Here is a 19,794-nt window from a genome sequence, read left to right on the forward strand (position 1 = left end):
GAATGGCCTGCTCTTTGAGTTGGGGGGTGTTGGTTGTAGAGGGAGTTCAACAATGACGGAAGAAACCTGTGGACCAGCAGGCACCCTGTGTCATTTGAAACTTGCCACCTTGGCTGCACATCATCACCCAATTTCAGATCAGAACATTTTAAACTCCACAGCAATGGTGTGGTCTGTGGCTCCCCGGACAGAGCTAAGGACAGTGCGTGCGAATGCATGCTCACGAGAAGCACGGTCAGAAACCTATACGGGTGTGACGCCTGGGGACTATCCCTGCAGAATGGGCCTCAACATGCCAAGAGCCCCGTCCCAACCCCCCAGGCCAGGAAGCGGATAAAGGGAAGTGCTCCCTTACCCCGTTAGCCTCCGCCCATCCCACCCATGTGGACCAACCACCCTCTACTGAGACCAAGGCTTCACTACATCAAACGACCAGACCCTTAGCATGATGTTGTGGTGGCAATCAAGTGACCACGGTCGCTGACCCACACACAAAATGGAAGCACTGCATCACCAAGAAAGAAATCACCTCAAGGGAAGAAAGGAAGTTAAGAGCCTGTTGTTCGTCTCTGGGAGACACGCACACTTCTCTGGTTATGATGGACAGCAGGTGAACCCGTGTGACCGTCTCTGGACTGTGGCTATAGGATAGGCAAGTGGCTACTTCACCCTGTGCAGTCTTATTCTGAGTTTTACTGAAAAGGGAATTAAAAACCTGCACCAAGAGCAGAAAACAAATCTCATTCATTTCGGGAACGCAGTGGGGGGGGGGGGGGTTAGCTTCGAGATCATGGAAGATAGAGACACCGCCCTAAGTGGGCCATGCCGGAGAGCCTATGGGGAAACTGATCGCTGTGCGGCAGTGGGGTCCCCCCCGTTAATTAAAAGGGAAAGTCAAAGGGGGGCAAGGGGGCGCTGTTATCTGAGCCCAGATAGCATTCGCTGTGCAGTGGCCCTTTGTAGAGGATCAGCCTTGCGTGACGGAGGCAGTTGGGAGGAGAGGGTCCCTCTGATCCTCTGTTCAGATGGGGGGGGGGGGGGTCGAAATCTTTCAGGGGTGCGTGAAACCCGAGGAGCAGCACGTTGGAGCCAGCTGTGATTCGCGAGACACGGCGGGGCCGCGTTGCAAATTAATTCCTCACGTCGGACTCGGACTTGCAACGCAAGGCCTGCAAAAGCTCGACGACCTTCATATGACACGACCGAAGAGTTATGCCTGTGTACCAGCCGACGGCTCGACTTTGTTTATTAAGAATGTCAAAATATCCCGAAAAACAAATCTCATTCTCCCTCTCTCTCTAACTGGATGAGGTTTCCTCACAACGGCCAGACAACGTTTAATGCCGGATGCGCCGGAAGGACGACCGGCAATTTCCTTCATTCCAGAATGCATCTACTGGTCCAGGAACAGCAACGGGACTCCAGCTGGACGGAGTCGTATCTCCTGTATCGCAGCCATCGCCTCGGCGGGCCCAGAGATGGGGAGTGAGGGGGAGGGGGGAGGGGAAAGAAAGCGCAACGCTCCATGGAACCGTGCCAAAGTTCTGGGTACAGACAAAAAGTAGAAGATCCAGGCTCAGACAGCAAAAGTCCTCCCCGGTGTTTTGTTCCGATCAACTGGATTTGCCAATTAGCACAATCATTCAGGCAGAAGGTAGAACTATTTAGTGAAATCAGGACACGGCAGGACTTTTACTTTCTGACCCCTGGACTTTGGTATCAGGGAGGAGACAGTTTTCAAGAGGAAAGGAGTAGGTCTACTCGACAGTAGATTCTTAAACATTTAGAAAAAATTTAAATTGGCAATCTTTCATTTTTTTAAACGCATATTTCAAAAAAATAACACTCCAAATGAGCTTATACGAGTTATCATTTAGAGCAGGGGTGTCAAACTCCAGTCCTGGAGGGCTGCAGGGTCTGCTGGTTCTTACTGTGTTTCAGCACTACTGATTAATTTAAGTCATTGTATTGGCTAAAGAGTCCACACAATGTCTTCTCAAGGCCTTAACTGGCTGCTGACTGAAAGGAAACCCCAAATTCCTGCAGACACCGAGGCCCTCGAGGCCTGGTGTTTGACACCCTCGGCTCAGAGAAAATGGCAGAAGCGCTCCACCCCTAGAACGAAGAGGCCTCTCACCGCTACACAATCATGGAAGAGCCAGTCAGGCATAATGCTTCAGGGACATTTTGCCTCACAGAAGTATCTAATCAAAAAAGTGTGTGAGAGCAGACTGGGGGGGGGGGGTGGGGGGGTGGGACCGGCACCTTCCATGATGTGAAACACCACGTCCGTTTTGATTCATGCTCCAATTTCAAAATTGCTAACAGATTTATTTTTGTTTTGACTACAACTGCTCTGATTTGTGTTTATTTAGGCTTTTTAAACGCAGCTGCATTCCATAACAGTGAGCGGTGTGTCCTCCAGCCTCAGCACCGGCACTCTGTTTGATTTCCCAGCGTGGAGCAGACAATAACCCCGAGAACTGGACACACACACACACACACACACACACACACACAGCGTCCAGTAAACGCTGGCCTCCTTTAAACTCATGCTGTCACATTCCTTCAACAAAAATGTTGAAAAAAAAAAAAAAAACAAGATCGTGAAGAGATTGACTGGGGAGGGTTGTAGGCAAGACTGTAAAACGGTGGAAAGTTTTCTTGGAAGGTGTTTCCAAGCACACCTTCTGTTTAGGTTTATGAAAATGACATGGGGGTGGGGGGGGGGTAGCGCTGACATCGCATGTTCTGACAGGGAGACTTGCGTGGGCACATGCGCCGGCATGCACGCGAGACACTCTGGCGGGTCTGTCGACGGGCCCGGGTTGCCAGTTTCCATCCCCCCACCCCGGTTACACAAACCCCTCAAAAAAAAAAAAAAAAAAAAAAAAAAAATTCCTGCCAGTAATCAGTTCTGCAGTCTGCAGTCTTTCCAGTAATCCCAGCAGTGCGTCTGCTCTCAGATTTCCACTTAGGAAAACTCCTCTTCCAACACAGACCTGGAGCTCGATTTCACACAGCAGTCAGCCCTTCAAACAATAATCAGGCCCGAGCCAATCGACACGCACTATAATATAAACAGCTCTCTCACAATATCATTGATTGTCAACGCTGTCCTAGGGGACCTCCAGCACACATTTCTTTCCAAGCAGCATAAACATGAGCACGTTTGCATAATCTTCACTCTTTTCCATGCAGACATTTTAAATAATTTACGTAGTGTCTGTTCAACAGATGGAAATCAGCAGTTTATCCAATTCCGGCACTTTGGGAATTTATTTAATTGTTGACATGGTGTGCACTGTCCTTCTCAATTATGAAATAAAGTGTCAGCAGTATTGTAACTGATTTTTAACATAATTATGATCGAAAGCGAAAAGCTAGCATTAATGGCGCACTTGTGCAAATGATTGTAAGCACAATTATGACTGTTTATATTTTTACAATGACCGACAGCTTTAAATATCCAGTTAGCCAATTTGAATGAATCAATCGATTTTGACTGAAATGCTCAGTAAATGTTAAGTGCCGTTTCCTGAGGGGGACTAAAGTGACCTGAACACGCGGCCTTCCAGTTACAAGACCGCTTCTCTTCATACAACCCCACACCACTGCCCATATCATGCGTTCTCCACAGCACTACAACATGCCATCGATTCAGAGGAAGGGAGGGGCATCATAGTCCCACAGCTGGACCAGTTGGAAAATTCTGGGATTCTTTTACCCTTAACCGGATTCTTACTGGCTGCAATTAGGTGTATACTGGCTCAGGCACAAAGACACATTCCACGACCAAACTGTCAAATATAGGGCCAACAACTGCGAAAAGTAGCCTAAAATGAGACACTGTTCATTTTACAAATACAAATACCTCCCCTTCAGCATGTGACAATATGTTTATTACTCGATTCTTTAACTGATGCTTGCTGTTCATTGTGTCAAGTCAATTAACCCGGTAATATCCCAAAGACACAAACCCTGCGTAAAACCTTTTACCACAGAAAGCCAAGACCAAGCATTCTGCAGTCAAAAGGTTTCGAACATTACATGGTCTGAACAGAAGTCTGGACAGAGACAGTTTTCTTAAAGCCATGGTCCTGTCGAAGTTCTTTTCACACACTCAAAGCGTGGGGAGCCTTAATCTAACGCCAAACCAGACGTCAGTTTTAAAAACAACAGAGAAAAAGGTTCAGGCTGAAATGGTATGCAAGCACATTGTTTTGAGGCTTAGCTGACGTTTTCCCCAATACATTCCTCTTACTGCATCACGAGAAGCATGGCCCAAAAAATTACAGCAAAGAACATACCGTCCTACCCACAGAAGAGAGGCTGATGTGTCCCACTGTGTCACATACCAAAACAAAATATGTGGGCACATATAAAGTTAAACGGCTTCAGGCATACATTAAATGCAGAGAATTTGCAACCAAGTGCTAAACTTCATTTCAGACTACGATAATTTGTCAAATTTTTTTTGTCCCCAAAAAAGAGGGACTACATATAAAAAAAGGCTTTAATTTCTACATGGATCACCTGATATAGCCTAGATCTAAATGCCCTCAGGTTAAAGCTGACAGTCTGCTCTTTAACCTCACACTTAATGTTTTATTTCAAATCCAATGCGCTAGAGTACACAACCAAAAAGACAAAATTATATCACCGAGCCAATACTTTCACATTTAATTTCTCATACACGTCACCAAAAATTAAAAAGTGAGCAGCACTCTAAAATTACGCTGATGGCAGCATGTAAAACTGCGTCCGAGCCGGAGCTCAGGAACGTCACTAAGGCCGTACTTCGCTCTCGGACTCGGTACTGTGCGGTTCACGCGAGCGCTAATATGACACTGTGTTTTCTGTGAAAGGGCAGGAGGCGGCGAGCCCGCAGCAGCGTAAGCGGTACGACAGGGCCGAGGGAAGCGTGCGAACGCACCGCGACCGATGGGTTTCCAGTGCGCGCGTCCCCCTCTCCCTTCTCCGCCCGCTGAAGCAAACGGAGGGACTCGTACGAGGTGCAGCGCTCGACCTGACCGGCACCGCCCCGTTTGCGGGGTGCACTTTTTTTGGGCCGGGCCGGGCCGGGCTTTCTTGCTCGGCCAGACTGTTTCACTTCTTTATGGCGTGAACCCCCCCCCCCCCCCAGTCTGGTGCCAGAGATCTCCTTTCGCTCTCCCTGGAGGTTGCTATGCTGGAGGCTCGGAGAGGGTGGGCTGCTTTTCCATTACCTGCTATTGCGTTCTGGGGAGTGGAGCGCTGTAAACAGTTTTTGCTGTCATCACCCTCCCCCCTCTCACCCAGAGGACTGCAGTGGGGGGGGGGGGGTGATTGGGGGGTACGGTCCCTGATCAAAGGCCGTGCCTCCAGCCTCCACCCTTGGCAAGCAGGGCCAGGTCCAGCTGTAAAGGTTACAATCGCTCAGCACACTTCTCTCAGAGGCCTGTTCAAAGCACGTCATAAAGGACTGGCTAGCGCATGTGCCTGCCTGCCTGCCCACACACACACATTAGCACAAACACACACACACACCCACACACACACATTAGCACACAGACACACACACCCGCACACACACATTAGCACAAACACACACACACACACACACACAAACACTCACACACATACACCCGCACACACACATTAGCACAAACACACACACACACCCGCACACACACACACAAACACTCACACACATACACCCGCACACACACATTAGCACAAACACACACACACACACACTAGCACAAACACACACACACACCCTCACACACACATTAGCACACAGACACACACACACACACACACACATTAGCACAAACACACACACACACACCCGCACACACACACACACACACACAAACACTCACACACATACACCCGCACACACACATTAGCACAAACACACACACACACACACACCCACACACACACACACAAACACTCACACACATACACCCGCACACACACATTAGCACAAACACACACACACACACACATTAGCACAAGCACACACACCTGCACACACACACACACACACACACACATTAGCACAAGCACACAAACACACACACACACACACACATTAGCACAAACACACACACACACACACACACACACATTAGCACAAACACACACACACACACACACACACACACACACACCTGCACACACACATCAGCACAGACACACACACACACACACCCGCACACACAAGCAACCCGCACACACGGGGCTGAATGGAGAAGCTCAGAACTACATTATAGAACACTACTGTTACCATCTTTTATGAAAGTACTGAAGTCTAACAAACAAAACAGCCAAACAAAATAAAAAGTGAAACAAAGAGAGAGAGAGACAGAGAGAGGGCCCTCCATATCAGCACCCTGATGTAAACTCTGCCATGAATTCAAAGGTTTGGCATGCTGACTCACAACTCAAAATCCAAAACAAAAACACAAATATACACAGGAAGACACGCCTCCCCCCTTCCAGAGCAGCCATGAAGGGGCCGTAAATGGGTGGGATTCAGTGAGGGGGGTTGGGGGTGTGGTCAGAAGAGGGGCCAATTCAGCTACACTATTCTTCTCTGCGGTCACATTCCTGGGAACTAATGTTCACATCATGTTCCTCCCCCGGACGGGGTGAGCGCATACAGTGTGGGGGAATGAGGCTGGTTCTAGCTCTGCAATGTGGAAAGGGCTAGAACGAGCCAGCCTGGCCCCAGCTCTATAGGGGGAAGACCAGCCCATTCAAAATGCATGCAATTTATTAGTGAGAAAACAGCAAGAAAACAAAGGTATAAACACCCTCTGGTAGAGAGAGTAGGACTGTTTCTGGGGGGTGCCATTAACATTCTGACTAATTAGAATGGCAAACAAACAAAAAAAACAACTTTTGTAAAAACACATTCCGAGCTTCAGTCCAAATCAGCCTCTAGTGTCAAACGGCCTCTGGATACTCTGGCCCAGCAGGTGTTCCACCATCCCCAAGAGTCTGACTGGGAAATAAAACAGGCACGCTGGGGCACATCAAACAATGCTGAGGCCGAGTGAGCTACACAGTGTCACAGTAAACAATGCTGAGGCAGAATGAGCTACACTGAGCTCCAGTAAACAAGGCTGAGGCAGAGTGAGCTACACTGAGTCACAGTAAACAATGCTGAGGGCCTCTGAGCTACACTGAGCCACAGTAAACAAGACTGAGGGCCTCTGAGCTACACTGAGTCACAGTAAACAATGCTGAGGCAGGGTGAGCTACACTGAGTCACAGTAAACAATGCTGAGGCAGAGTGAGCTACACTGAGCCACAGTAAACAATGCTGAGGCAGAGTGAGCTACACTGAGCCACAGTAAACAAGGCTGAGGCAGTGAGCTACACTGAGCCACAGTAAACAAGGCTGAGGCAGAGTGAGCTATACTGAGCCACAGTAAACAATGCTGAGGGCCTCTGAGCTACACTGAGTCACAGTAAACAATGCTGAGGCAGAGTGAACTATACTGAGCCACAGTAAACAAGGCTGAGGGCCTCTGAGCTACACTGAGTCACTGTAAACAATGCTGAGGCAGAGTGTGCTATACTGAGTCACAGTAAACAATGCTGAGGCAGAGTTAGCTACACTGAGACTCAGTAAACAATGCTAAGGCAGGATGAGCTACACTGAGCCACAGTAAACCATGCTAAGGCAGGATGAGCTACACTGAGCCACAGTAAACAATGCTGAGGCAGAGTGAACTACACTGAGTCACAATAAACAATGCTGAGGCATAGTGAACTTCACTGAGTCACTTGAATTACACATCACTGTTGTGTGTTTCTGTGCGCTGTATGTGCGTGCATGCATGTGTCAAAACGGGCAGGAGAGAGGGAGCGAGAGACAGAGGGAGGGAGGGAAGGGGGGAGATAAAAGACTGAATAACTCCTGTCAGGCTAATAGAGCCTGATTGCATCCTTGACAGAGGGGGATGGGGGGGCGGAGAGTGGAGAAAAGCAGATAAAGAGAGAGCGAGAGAGCTGGCGTGTGTCAGATCTTCCCATAGGTGCAGTGCTGATGGAGTCAGTCTGGCGCGTGAAGCCAGTCAGACTCGGAAAACATGTGGCTGTGATTGAACGAGATGGGCCCACTCGCTCCGCCCCAGCAGCGCTGGCTCTGTAAACACTCCCGAGCGCGTACGCCGTCTAGCGCTCTTCTGCCCAGTGGGAACCAAGCGCGTGGATGCGTGCACACCGCCACCTACCCCCCGTCTAAACTTTCCAGTCCCTCGCAAAAACAAAAAAAACACAGGAAAACTGAAAAAAATAAAGCAATGCTGGGGACGCATCACAAATGCTTCAGATGGAAAACATTGGTGTCGTCGCCCAGAAATCCCCTGACCAGACACGCTCATACAGACGTTTGGCCATCTAGAGGAGCTTGTGAGAGCACATTGTGATGCATCTTTGGCTATGTTCAGAGCTAGAGTGACATAGCCCTGGTAAAACGCAAGGCCCAGAGAGTGTATGGAAATCCATACTTTCATCCAACCAAGACAGTAGAGTACTTGGCATTCAATCTGAATTCCAGGGGCATACAGGCTCACGCCGGAAGTTCCTCTGAAGCTCAGGCTCCATATCTATCTCAAAAGTGGTTGATGATAATGCAGTAGAAAAAACGGTCCCAAAAGGACAGGTCCATGTCTGAACCCTACCTGACCATCCATGCATTTGTAGGATATGGGAGGGTTAGCCTATGTGTTGGAGGGAGGTACAAGTATCCTCCTTCTTACTGGCTTGCCAGGTGTGTGGGGGCCAAATAACAAACATAGAAGACCACCAATGAAACAGTTGGAGTCTACTCATTGCGAGCTGAAGCAGTACAGGCAGCAGAATTTCCTGCCTGCTCGACCGCATGTGGCAAGAGAGTGTCCTACCTCATTAAGGAGCCGAAGACATCCAAGAAGAAGGAACAGCACTGGTTGCTCTCATCTGCGTCCAGATTGATGTCATTCCAACAGTGGACGGTGAAGATCAGGCAGCACAGTACCATAAAAACCTGAGAGATCAGAGGAAGGGGAGAGAGCACAGTTTTGTTAGGGGGGGGGAAGTAAAAGCAGTCTGTAGTAGGCCGTGGAACAAGAGCCACTTGTTGATTGCTGCAGACAGACAGGACTTCATCAGGACCGAGCCGAGCCCTACGGTTGCAGGTTCGAATCTCGGCAGTGCCAACAGCCAGTAATGACCAGAAGTCTACTGGGGTGAGATTCTCAGCTCTGCCAAAGACAGTGCGTGTTTAAACTGGTTTAAATGGTTGAATCCACAAGATAGCCTACCATTTACAGAAAGGCATGTACCTTTAAAACAAAATGGTAATAAATCAATGCCTGTGGTTGCTAGGCAACATAAAATAAAAAAGGATGACCTTCCCCCCTAAACACAAGGGTATCAGGAGTGGCAAGCAGTAGGAGCTGCATTTATCTTGTTTAGAACGGTAGTTTCAAAAACGAGTTTTACAGAGGTTATGGGTCAAAACGTCCAGATGTGCTCACAGCGTACAGACAAAGCACTACGCATGAAATGACTTCCCTCAAATTTCGCATTGCCCTTGCTTTCCGTTTTAAAAGGAAATAAATGTCAAATGAATATGCACGAAACATTGCAGCGTTATTACAGTACTCGGGATAATGATGTTGCATAGCTAAAAGCCTGTGAGCCAGCCATGAATTATTTACAATGCATCTGGAGCCTTTTAAAATGCCTTTTATCAATGGCAATCAATGGTCTTATCAGTCTCGACCTGCGCAAGAGGCCAGCTCTGTATGGGGGTGAAAAACTACTGCAGGAACACTGTGAGACAGAGAGAATGATGAGATGAGCCAGAAGTCTTATCGAACATTACACAACACACGCACGCACGTATAAATTTAGACACAGCCCTCCCTGAATACACATTCAGTAATGGCTATAGCTACACAGGCCATCAAGGCATTTTATTGATTCATAAAAACAAGAGTGGAGAGTCCCTGCTCCATTATGTATTTTTTTAATTTGTTCAGATGGAGGAAAGCAGAAAAGGTCACAATCAGAGAGGGGGGCACAACGCAGAAACAGGGATTTTCCTGCGCAGAGAATTCTGAGGCGGCCGACTTGACTGAATTCTGCCCGTGCTGGCATGAAAAACCATTGTAAGCGCAAGCGCTGTGCCCGGTGGATTCCTACCATGCGTAACTGCAATGGCAGCATTACTGAAGACCGCAAAGCTACAGCACGTCAAAAGACAGTACAGTCATCATCTGATCATTAATGGCCGCTAAAAAAGGATAGGCTAATACGCATTACCCCCAAGATGTGGTAAATCCGATCACATGACCGTGAATAAAGTCCCGTCCCTGTCATTCTGAGCCATGAAAAGCCCAGAGAAAGCACCCTGGACGGCCCCACGCAGGCTCCCCATGGTGATGCTTTCAATGCGCTCTATGTTAATTAGCCCACTCATTCTCTGCTTTCCATTGGTGGTTTTACAGGAAAGAACATTCGGCTGGTGTGAAATTAGACTTGCAGCATGTCTTCCAAACCAATGTGTTAAGGAGAACGTAGCCCAATTAAAAGCACATCTCAGGCTACCGGGCTGGCAAAGTCAGGGCAACTGACCAATGGGGGGGAGGGGGTTAGGCAGCAGAGCGAGAGTCCATAAGATCAGACATTCCGTCACCACTCACCAACCTGAGAGACGTCTTGACGCTTGCCCAGGACACTCAAGGAGTGCTCCCCCTCGACCCAGATCAAAAGTGAACTGCCACCCACATTTTTCACACCTGACAAGGAGGGAAAACCCCCTGACAACGGTAAACTTTTACATCAAAGACAAAACACTACCTAAACACTCTTTTGTCAGACATTATTGATAAAATCACAGCAACATATTGGTGATGTGACCTTCAAGAAAATGACACTCAACAAAATCTAACCAACAAACGCGATCAAACCAGCCAACAATTTTAAACATAAATCATCAAAAAAACAATTTTACATTTTTACATTTACATTTTTAAACTGAACTGGATAGCAACACATGTGAAAAGCCAATTTAACCCACTGATACATGATTTTCAATACGCATTTCACGAAAAACAACAAAAACAAGAAATGAAAAAGAGTCATCAGTCCTCTTCTACAATGTTGATCCTCAGAAAGCCTGTAATCCCACCAGTATGCACAGGCAAGGTCAGACACAAATTCTCCCAAACACTTACCAAGAGAGGACTACCCCGTCATTCCACACACCTACATGCTGCACTGCCTTAACCAAACAGCCAGGCCATTGTCTGTTAGTATGGAGCCGGTTGTGCAACCATTTTCTCTAACGTATGACAGGCGAGAAAGCAAACACACGCATGCACAGAACGTAGAACAACCGTACAGCAGGCAAAAAAATATACAACACACAAGTACCAAAGAAGAATATTCGAGTGAAGTGTCTGTGTGTGTGTGTGTTGGCTTCAGAAAGAAAGACAGCGAGCAGGGACTGTTGTAGGAAGTAGAGATCAGGCATCTGAAGACTCCATTGCTCAAGTTAATTCCAGGGGGTTTAGCAAAACCAACAGGACGGCACCGGTGCACATGAAACCCTGTAGGAGCCTGGTGAGGGCAGCGAACGTGATTGAAGTGAACAGTCAACGGTCTCTACGTGTAATTAAAAGGTGGAGAAGGAAGGCCGGGGTAACTCAGCTACACGCACTCTTTACAGGGCTTCTGGCACACGCCGTAACGTCCAGAGAAAAATCGAAGATTTGTGCCTCTGAACCGGAAGTCTGCGGGTTAGAATCACAGGCGGAGAACCCGTGAACAAGGCAAATGTGAACACAGCAAAAACATTCAGAGGTCGAACATCCCGCAAAATGTGAAGCGTTGGACTGAGCAATGTGAAGTCAGGTTGGGCGAGACCATCCTTGAAAGAAAGGTAGGCCAATATGTAGGCCCAGCCTACTACGTAATGTAGGCTTTTGATTTCCTCTGCCCTTTTCGGTCTTCCCCTTCCCTCCCTGTGTACATCACCAGTTGTGCACCATAGCGGTTTATACTTGATCATGGTAAACCTTGTGGGTACACAGTTAGCTCCCATTTCCCTGGTATAACATGTATCACAAATAAAGAGTATTGATTCATTTTCACTGGTGAAATTTAAATTTTTTCAATTTTATTTCAATCAAGCTTAAAAAAGATTAGATAACTTTAAAAAAGTTATTTTGAATACAGTCTACATGGTTACAATGTAATACTCTAGTGTTAGACACTTCAATAAAATGGATGACGGAGGCCATATTAAGTGAAGCTCTATCGATGCAAGACACTGATTCTAGGATACCTTTCCCCCAACACTGAAAGTTAATGCTTGCAATAATTATCCTATCCAGACTCATAGTAGAAGCAGAGCACCTAAGGACATTAAAGACCAGGTTTGGCACAGTGCTAGATGCTATCTAGACGGTAAGCAAATGACATGGCTAGACAGGCTGAATGGTCTGTTCTCCTCAACATGTGATCTGGTTCTTGGAGAACTTAGTGCAATTTAAACTGGATTACCGGATTGTGCCTCTTGGTTGCAATTACGTATGCACAGTGCGGTCCGTAAGCATTTGGACAGTGACACAATCTTTGTTGTTTTGGCTCTGTACTCCAGCAGACAGGATTTGAAATGAAACAATGGATATGAGGCTGAAGTCAGCTGACTGTCAGCTTTAATTTGAGGGTATTCACATACATATCCAGTGACTCATTTTGGAATTACAGCCATTTTTTATACAGTGTTGGAGTACAGAGCCAAAACAAGAAAAAATGTCACTGTCCGAAGACATACACACTGCACTGTACCTAAATACATACCCATAAAATATCATGTTATTCTCTGGCAAGAGACTTTAAAACTGCGTATCTGTATTTGCACTCTGCTTTCCAGAGCTTTTTACGGCATGAGTGCACTCTGTCCACATTCGCCGAAATTCCTTTCCTCTAGGGGAACCTCAATCTACTCCACCTCTCCCCTGGGTCCAGCGTGTGTGAGACTCCACGACCTCAACACGCACACCGCAGGACACGGCGCTCCGCGCGCGTTAATTATCGGACCTCAACGCGTTTCCCAGATGTGCAGCAGTCACATCTGGTGCATGTTACACATTTCACGTTTCCACTGGGGGACCTCCCGGCTGCGGGGCCAACAGACGGGCCTACACCCAGTCTGCTCTGCATCGCTGGGATAAATACTGGCTTACTGTGCTGGCTGTGTGCACAGGAGGGGGGGGGGGGGGGGGGGGGGTTCGCTTGTGTGCAGGGTGTGGGCACCTGAGGGTGAGGGAAGGTGACACAGAAAGAGCGAGTGTGGAGGGGGAGGGCAGAGGAGAGAGAGTGACAGTGTGAATTAGGGTGGTTAGAAAGAATATAAGGAGGAAATATGAAAGGACGGGACATTTTGAGGAGACATTATGTAGGCAGCTGAAGGCAGACATTATTTCCTGCAGCTGGCCTTCTTCACACACACACACAGACACACACACACACAGATATATATATACACACACACACAGATATACATACAGACGCACACACACAGACAAATGCATACAGACACACACACAAAAATAAAGACAGGAGACAGCAATGGGAGGAGTGTGCAATTGAGAAAAGAAAGGAGTAGAGTGAGACGAAAGGAAGAGAGACAGCTCGAGAGAGCAGCCCCGAAGCCAAGGCGAGCTGTCAGTTGCCTGCACTTGCTTATTACTCCCGTTGCACGCCTGTGTTTACTTTTCCAGCCGGGCGGACGGCCAGCGCGCGAGCTCTCGTGATTAGCTCTCAGTACCTGGCCGGCGGCTGACACGGCAAGGTACCGAGGCTCGGCTGTTTTCACAGGCGCTTTCAGCCAATCAGAGCCCTCGGCTCAGCCCCCGCCACTTCGCTCGGCCCAGTCTGAGGCGGTGGTGAGAGCTCCACATCTCCACGGCGACTTGCTGGCCCTGGCGCCAGCCCGCCGTAAACTAAGACTGCATTCCCGAGCCAGGGAAAAAAAACACTAAACACACACACACACACACACACACACACACATCACCAACACCTGGCTGACTCGAGCGCAGGGAGAGGGCTGGAATCCCACCCCCACATACGGTGCGCAGTCATGTGATCAGCCCACACTGTACACTGGGAGTGTGGGAACTGTAGTCCCAGGATGTAGTGTACAGAGAGCTAGCGCCCCAAGCCTTGCAGAGGGAAAAGCCCACACACTCACACTGGCATGTTAGGTGTGCTTGGCACAATTCCCAGGAAAAATTAAAATGCTGGATTTGGCCCATATTGCCTACTTCACATGGCAGAGAGATATTTTAACAAAGTTATTTTTTTTTTTAATTAAATAATGCTGCACATTACACCTTGATTCCATTTTCCCCATTATGCACTTGGGCATCAGCAAGGGGGAAAGGCTGATATAGTATTGTGATTCTTTATTTTAGGATACAGTATATAGGCCTAGTTGTGAAGAGTATCATTATTTTGCCTAAATATATACACATTTTACAATGCATGTTACTTTTGTGTTATGATTTATGTTATGTTATGCAGAGGCAAAGAACCACCCTATGCGGAGTGCATTAAAATCATATAGGCTAGCCGCACATCTGGCTATGGATTATCCTGTTAATACCATGCACACAAATAATTAAAACACGACCATTCGCTTATTTTTATTAGACACTTTGCATTCGAAATTAAAGGTTATTAGCAAGAGAGGTGCCATTTCCCTGGAAAAACAGGGTCAGGCTAATAACTGGAAAACAATAACTGTGACCTGTAAACATCGGCTCACAATACAATGGAAAGTTTACTAAATGATTTCAGCTAATTGCCCAAACCCTAACCAAACAGATACTCATTCTAGTCCATCTCCTTCTAGTCAAGTAGCAAGCTAGAGTTATGCAAGGTCTGTTGCCACTTGCGTAATTTAGTATTAAAACGGGTCAAAATAGTCTCACAGCACGTCTTCCATTTTGGATAGCTAACTAGCCATTTACTCCCAACTGCTTAAAAACCCAAAACTGTTTTCATTCAATTCAGCGCCTATTGTGATGACACTTGCTAAACTAAATATGTTACATATTTACACCAAACTGCTCAGTGTTGATGTAACCAAGATAGTTGACGTAAAACAAGTGTTGTTACATGTTACAAATACACGGTCTGAAACTACAGGCCTACACCTGCTGCTCATTCAGAACTGCTGACACTGCAGTGCTGTAATTGGATGAGCAATTGGATGAGTTCTAGACCACAGGCTTCAAATTTTTAAAAAAACCTACTTTTCAAGGTGCATCCCATCAGTACCAGGCACTTATTCACTGTTCACATTATTCACAGTACTTCAATAACACAGCAACGCAGAATTATTACAGAGACTGTGCATTTGAAAAAAAGATTGTGAGAAAATGTCTTTACTGTATTCCAATAAAGAGGGGGATGGATGGGAGCACAAACATAAGGCCACCTCGATGTCACACTCGCTCCCTCTGACGGACTCTCGCACCCCTCGTGATGGTGAAATCATGGATGGCGTAAGAGCCCCGGGTTTTTAAATTGGCGTGCAGAGAGCGGAACCCGCTGGTTGGCGGTCCATTATCCTGCTTCCGCCAACAGCGGCTCAAACTGCACGCGCAGTGGGAGGGCCCATTCCATCCCTGCAATTGTCTCTTAAAATAGTTCCTTACATATTGCTACGTGAAACGGCTCAGTCTACATTGCGCCAGGTTAAGCTGAGTGTTCCGGGATACACACGAAGCAGACAGAGCGCCGCTGCTCTAGTGAAGTAGCCGCGCGGGCCCCGTCGCATCGCCGTGTCAGACTTTGAGGGCCGCCGCCGTATTGTTCGGGCTGACAAATTAACCGCCATTATTTCTGTGAATGGACTCGTTTCACAAACAGAGGGCTGAAAGAGCTGTGGCTTGCGCGGGGCGGGAACGGCTCTGAGCCGAGGTGAATGGGGGCTCCGGCGCAGCTCGAGGGCTCCGCTGTTGGCGGTTAGCGTGGAAAGGGCCGTGTTTCTCAGACGCAACCCGCATGGCTGGCGCTGGATGCAGGCGTGTTTGCGCCATGTAAGGAGGGCTACGGCCAGTCTGCCAGCTCCCCTTCCAAAGACGTGTGTGAGGGGCCTCTGTATTAGACTAAGAAGGGGGGGGGGGGGGGGGCCTCAAATATAAGCGTTTTTCTTTCTTTAAGGGGGGGGGGGGGGGGGGGCCTCAAATATAAGCGTTTTTCTTTCTTTAAGCCCCCAGAGAGCTCTAGCCATCCAGGCGGTGAGCAGAGGCTCAGCCACGGCGTCTGCAGCCGGAGAGCAGAGAGCAGACAGAGAACCTCAGGAGCTGAAACACGATCCGCCCGCTCCACCCCCAAAAGAGTGGCCTCTGAGGCAACTCAATCCCTCCCCCCAGCTCTGTACTCCAAACACCATTCTGCAGGCCTGCTGGGGAGACGGCGGCATATGGCCCGGAAAGGTGGGGGGGGGGGAAAAAAACACAGATTCTGATTTTCTTTTCTTTTGATAATGGTGTGTGTGTGTGTGGGGGGGGGGGGAGGGGGATAAATCGCAGCGTTTACAGAGGAAATCAAATTTATTTTGCCTGTAATCGCAGCAACCACCACTCCACCCCCCCCCCCCCCCCCCCCCCCGGACACCGTCCAACCATTCCCCCCCCTCCTGCCCCCAACCCCAAAGTTTCCCTCGTTTTCCCTGCATTGCCGTTGACTTGAGGGACTGCTGGAACGCCGGCCCCCTTGCGCTGCACTTGAAAGACTCCAGAGAGCGTTCGTTTGTCAAGCGGCAGAAGGCGAAAGAGGGGGGGGGGGACGAGCCTTCAAAACAAACCCACAGGAAGTCTGCGCCTCTGGCTGTTCCAACCACGTCATGCACGCCGACCGCAATTACCTGAGCACAGGCCGGCGAGCGACTGCGAGAGGCAACCGCCAAGGCCGGTTTGAAAAACATGACTAATTCGGCACGGCTCAAACTGTGTCATCGGTCCACACTGTGACTTGGCACATTTCTCCCCCTTTTGTGCCAGTGGAGAGTAATTCTGACAAAAACAGGGAAGGGAAAAACATTTTTTAAAAATGTAAACTGTATACCACAAACTATTATCCTGCTGTTTTTTTTTTTTGGTGGGGGGACGGGACTAAAAGCACTAGCATTACATAGAAAGGTCATAAGTCTGGGGACTTCTAGTAGAGCTGTGACCAATATTCTTTTTTCCCTCTCAAAAAGTAGAAGAATGTACCGTCATAGTAACTAAACTCTCTCTCTCTTGTATGGATTTCCTCACCGGTAACAGCCATGGAACTTAGACCTCTGAAAGTGCGTACCTTACGGCTGAAACATGCACGCCTCCTCTTTCTTTTATCTCAGCGTGGAGGTCTTACGCACAAACAGCCCTGACCCTTTTACAGCAGGTGATAGTGAATCACTGCTGTCTCAGCCAAAAAAAAGTGAGATCACCCAGACAACCCATCAGAGCAGTCTGAGCGAGTGGCACGTTTGAAACGTGGTGGAACTTTTACTCTTTGAACAAACAGGCCTGATGCAGGCCTCAGACTAAGTCTTCTTGGGCCGTTTGGGCTGGTTTGCATTGACAAAACTGAAGAAGGATCTCAGCTTACCGATCACCTCACTCTCACTTTCTGAACTGCGAAGAGAACAAGCAATCGCAAAGCGCTTTTATTTGCTGTGAAAAATCATAGAAGCCACTGCTGTCCAGTCTTAACCAAACAATACTTTGCATGGGTCTCTGATGTTTGCTGCCTGTACAATGTAGCCTAATGGAGAAGCACACTTACAAGCCTGTATTTTAAACATTTCATATAAAAAGATTACTCAAATTTCTACAACCGCTTCAAGTTTTCACTGACATTCCTGCCCAAATGGACTTCAAATAAAGTGTTTTAAAACTTGTGGAAACTAAGTTGCAAACAATTTAGAAGGTTGAAAACACAACAAGTTCATTCAAAGTATCAAAAATATCTTGTCAGTTGACTGAGGTTTGAAGGACCTGCTACATTTTCCCATTCAGTGGATGATATATGGCAAAATGTACAATGACTTGCATGCTCATTAATACAAACATATTTTTTCTGTTGCTTCACTGGACTCTTTAAGGATCATAAATGCAAATACTTTAAATATAGGCTACTTCTGCGTGTTGGCACCAGATTTTCCATTTGCAAAACGTATTACTATATGCACGGCTGAATTAATAAGAAAACCACAATTTTAGGATGGGCTTACGTTACAAATGCATACCTGAGCATACATAAAATGTGCCAGCATTAAAATATAAAACTTCACACAGTTTAAAAACGTTAGAAACTACAAAGACACTTCATGCTCCATAAACCAAAAATTGGAGTTTCGCATTTAAAAAAATGCTTTGAACTACAACAACGGGTGACACATTTACTGCTTTTAAAACTCCACTTGCGGTGTTTCAGAGGCTTCTGGGATCACAGTCACAGTGTCTCGGTATTGATTGATAATAAATTACAAAGACGCTTCAGTTCCTTCGAAGAAACCAAAACGTGGCAAAACAGGGAGCGTCACTAAAAATAACTAAGCTTTTTTCCCTCATTTACAGCGGCTCGCCAGAATATTTGGAAATTTTAAGTTTCAATCAACCAATATTATTAGTTTCGAGCAAAATGTTGCACTAACATAAAAAAAAATAACGTCGGGCAATGAAAACATAAAAAATTCGTTACCTTTAGCTTAGAGTGATAATCAGCATTTATTCACTAGAAGGCTCTAAAGAAATGCAAACCAATTAAATAGAACCACGCATTAAATTAACTAGTCGTACTTGTATCGTTTAACTGGCTACATGGATAAAGCACTGCCTTAAACCTTAAGCTTGTCACATCATACGGCTTGCAAGCACATTGATATTAGGAGCCTGTAAATTAACTAGTTTTGCCGCGACTATTTTGCTCGTACAAACTTCGCCTACCTCTGGCTCCAGCTTCTAGCGAACGTCGACTTATTACTGCTACCAGCACATTATGCAACGTCACAATTTTTCCGCAAACAAGACAAAGGTAAATGTAAAATTAAAATAAAGAGGATACATTAACTCCAGCCTTGGGTCACTTAAATTCTGACTTTGTTCCAGATCAACGACAGACGGCTAACTTCGGCTATTCAACTAAGTTAGCTGGTAGTTAGCGTAACGCCAACTACCCAATTATTCACCCGCAATTCGATTCTCATAAAAAGACATACCCAGTACCTCAAAAATACACAAAAGAATACAAACAAGAAGTCATTAAAATGTAAACGCAACATTTGGTCAACTTTTTGTTAGCCCACACAAACTTTCCCCCTCAACCGGAAAGAAAATACGTAAGTTAAAGATCCGGAATTCCCACTCACCTTTCTAGTGCAATAGCCTATTCGTTTTTAAATCCGTTCTCCAAACTTAGCTGTCTTACAAGCCAAATATTTGTATTGTTGCAACTTGGAAATGTACATACAACTGTAGCAACGACAGATAATTCCCATGGAAAATGTTGTATGGGGGAGCTTAAAGAAGTGCTGTGTTCCACCGTATCTTGCTTTCTTTCTCTCACTTTCGTGGCTGTGCCTCTTGCAGGGGGAACATTCCAACCAAACGCATAAACGTGATCAACTGTGTCCCGACCCCTCCAATCAGTGCAGTCCTAGCGCCCCGGACTCTTACCGAGCAGATAGCGCGAGATAGGAGCCAAGGGGATGGGAGGGAATTGTCGCTACAGCCACGA

At 47.1% G+C, this 19,794-nt stretch overlaps 1 protein-coding gene across 2 annotated transcripts in view; it reads right to left on the bottom strand.

Annotated features, from left to right (window-relative positions):
* Window positions 1–19,794, bottom strand: part of LOC118220994 (bone morphogenetic protein receptor type-1A-like) — a 37,865-nt gene extending 18,071 nt beyond the window's left edge. Inside the window, exons 1-2 of one of the 2 annotated variants that reach the window (XM_035405530.1) lie at window positions 19,427–19,794; window positions 8,907–9,028 (exon numbers count right to left, since the gene is read on the bottom strand). The gene's annotated coding sequence lies outside the window, so the exon portion shown is untranslated. Of the gene's footprint in view, window positions 1–8,906; window positions 9,029–19,004; window positions 19,024–19,426 lie in introns of those variants that run through there. The other variant, XM_035405531.1, reaches the window with a different exon arrangement.

The sequence above is a fragment of the Anguilla anguilla genome, chromosome 2 (genome assembly GCF_013347855.1).
Source record: "Anguilla anguilla isolate fAngAng1 chromosome 2, fAngAng1.pri, whole genome shotgun sequence".
NCBI classification, from domain to species: Eukaryota; Metazoa; Chordata; class Actinopteri; order Anguilliformes; family Anguillidae; genus Anguilla; species Anguilla anguilla.